The sequence below is a fragment of the Prionailurus viverrinus genome, unplaced genomic scaffold (genome assembly GCF_022837055.1).
Source record: "Prionailurus viverrinus isolate Anna unplaced genomic scaffold, UM_Priviv_1.0 scaffold_121, whole genome shotgun sequence".
Taxonomy (NCBI): domain Eukaryota; kingdom Metazoa; phylum Chordata; class Mammalia; order Carnivora; family Felidae; genus Prionailurus; species Prionailurus viverrinus.
The window spans coordinates 45,001-47,500 of NW_025927511.1; the positions used below are offsets into that span (position 1 = coordinate 45,001).

At 76.4% G+C, this 2,500-nt stretch overlaps 1 non-coding gene across 1 annotated transcript; it reads left to right on the forward strand.

Moving 5' to 3' along the window:
• Positions 1-683: 683 nt before the first annotated feature.
• LOC125158147 (5.8S ribosomal RNA) lies at positions 684-836 on the forward strand. The gene has a single exon (XR_007149220.1). It is a non-coding gene; the product is annotated as a 5.8S ribosomal RNA (ribosomal RNA).
• Positions 837-2,500: the final 1,664 nt, after the last annotated feature.

A 2,500-nucleotide genomic window follows, 5' to 3' on the forward strand; every position in this document is an offset into this window, starting at 1 on the left:
TCCGTCACGGGCCGGCAGCGTCGGGGCTCTCGGTTTGCCCTTATGTGGGTCTGGCCGCGGCCCCGGGGGGGTCGGCGTCGAGGTGGTTGGCGGTGTTGCGGGCTGCTCCCTCGTCCCCCACCCACCTCGCCCGCCTCCACCCTGTCCAGGTACCTAGCGCGTCCCGGCGCGGAGGTTTAAAGACCCTTGGGGGGTCGCCCGTCCGCCTCGGGTCGGGGGCGGTCGGGCCCGTGGGGAGCCGTGGAGGCTGGTCTTCCCGTGTCTCCTCCAGACTCCGCTGCCCGCCCCCTGCCGCGCCCCAGGCCGGGGTGCCGCCGCGCTTGCGCCCACGCCACGGCCCTCCCCGGTTGCCGGGAGGGGGCTTGCCCGGCGGCTGCCGGGTGGTGCGTGAGCGTGTGCGTGTGCGTGCGCCCCGTGTCCCTTGGGGGTGTGTGTGGGGGGAGGGGACAGGCGGGAACCCCCTGGGCGCCTGTGGGGTTGTTCCGAGCTCGCCCCGCGCGTCCGCGTGGCGGGGCGGGCTTGCCGGACTTGCCCTGTCGTTCCAACCCTTCCGACCTCTCGGAGTCTGGTCTTTGTTGTCTCTTGCTGGCCGGCCGGAGGCACCCTTCGGGGATGTGCTGTGCCAGGTTGGGGGGGCGCCCCTTTTTGGGGTTGGCCCTCCCGGCGATCACAAAAACTCGTACGACTCTTAGCGGTGGATCACTCGGCTCGTGCGTCGATGAAGAACGCAGCTAGCTGCGAGAATTAATGTGAATTGCAGGACACATTGATCATCGACACTTCGAACGCACTTGCGGCCCCGGGTTCCTCCCGGGGCTACGCCTGTCTGAGCGTCGCTTGCCGATCAATCGCCTCCCCCGGGTGGGTGTCTCTCCCGGGGGTATGGCGCGGCTGGGGGTTCCCTCGCAGGGCCCGCCCTGCCGGTGCCGGCGCCCGCCCCGCCCGAGGGCGCCCCGCCACGCCCGCCTGCGTGGCGGTACGGTGTGCGGGGTCGTCCGCGGGCCGGGGACAGGGTCGTCCTGGCCGCCGGGCCCTCCGTCCCCCTAAGTGCAGACGACGGTGGCCGCCGCTGCCGGCCCTCCCTCCTTCCTCCTCCTTCTCCTCCTCCCCGCCCCCTCCCCGGCCCCGTGTGTCCGGTCCCCGCCGCCTCCCTCAGCCCCCCCCTCCCGCCCCCGCCTCGCCCCGCCGGGTCCGCTCGGCGGTGACGCGTGTGTGGGACGTGGGAGGGCATGGGACGGGGGTGGGGCTGGGGGCCGGCGCCCGTGGGGCGGTGGTGGGGGGTGGTTGGGGGGGAAAGGTGTGTGTGTGTGGGGGGGAGAGGCCGAGGCCGGTCGCCGCCCGCGAGAAAAGGGAAGGGCGAGGAGAGCTCGCACCCGAGGGCCGTGGCCGCCGCCGCGGTCCCTCTGGGGGAGATCCCTCGTGCCGCACGCGGTCTTTGGGATCGCCGCCCGGGTCTCGGGAGGGTTTTGCGGTGCCCCGTGCCGCGCGGTCCCGTGGGCCGTCGTGGGGGGTGGAGGTGCGGATCTGGAGCGCCGTCGGTCTCGCCGCCTTGCCCCAGGCGGTGACCGTGGCGGTCGGGCCGTGGCCCCCTCCTCTCCCGGTCCGCGGCCATGCGTCCGGGGCCCGAGCCGCGGCCCCGCCCCGGCTCCCCGCTGGCGATCCCGGCCCCCTTTGCCCTGTCGGGGCGGCTCGCGCCGAGGCCGAGTCGCGCGCGGGGCTGCGCCCCGGGGATGCGTGCCCCGGCGGCGGCCCGCGGGACGCCGCGGCGTCGCCCGCCGCTGCGCGCTTCCCCCCGGGTTGCGGCCGCGCCGCACTGCGTGCCCCGAGCCCGCGTTGTCGCGGGGGCGGTGTGGTTCTCCGCGGGGGTTTCCGTGGTTGGAGGCGTGCCGCGCCGTCCGCCGGCCCCGGCCGGGGGCCGCGGCGGGAGCGCGCGCGGGGCACGTGGGACGTGTGGGGGGGGGGGAAGGCCGGGTGTGCCGCGTAGGGGGGAAAAAGGGCCGGCGGTCGGGGGCGACCGCCGCGCTCGGACCCCCCCCACGCCCGCGCCCGCTTCCCCCCCCCCCCCGCTCCCCCGCCCCGCGCCGCTCGCCGCGGTTCCCCGCCTCCGGTGGTCGTCGCGAGGCGGCGCGTCCCGCGCCTCGGCCCTGCCCAACCCCCCCGTTCCTCCGCCGCCCCCTCTGCCTTCCAACCCCGGCAGGGCTCCCGCCTGTGCCGCCGGCCCGTGCTCCCGCCTGCCCGCCCGCCGTTCCGCCGTCAGTCCCGCGTGCGCACCCTTACCTTCCCCGTCCCCGCTCCCCTCCCGGCTCTCTCTCCCCTCCCGCGCGCTCTCGCGCTCCCTCGCTCTCCCTCCCTCCCTCCCTCGCGGAGGGTTTGGAGGAGAGGGGGTTGTGGGTGCGTTGCCGGGTGGGGGGGGTCGTCGGTTGGGGGGGGGCGGCTCGGGCGTTGTGTTTGGGGTTCTTGCGTCGTTGGGTGTGTCGGCCCGGAGAAACCGGGCGGGTTG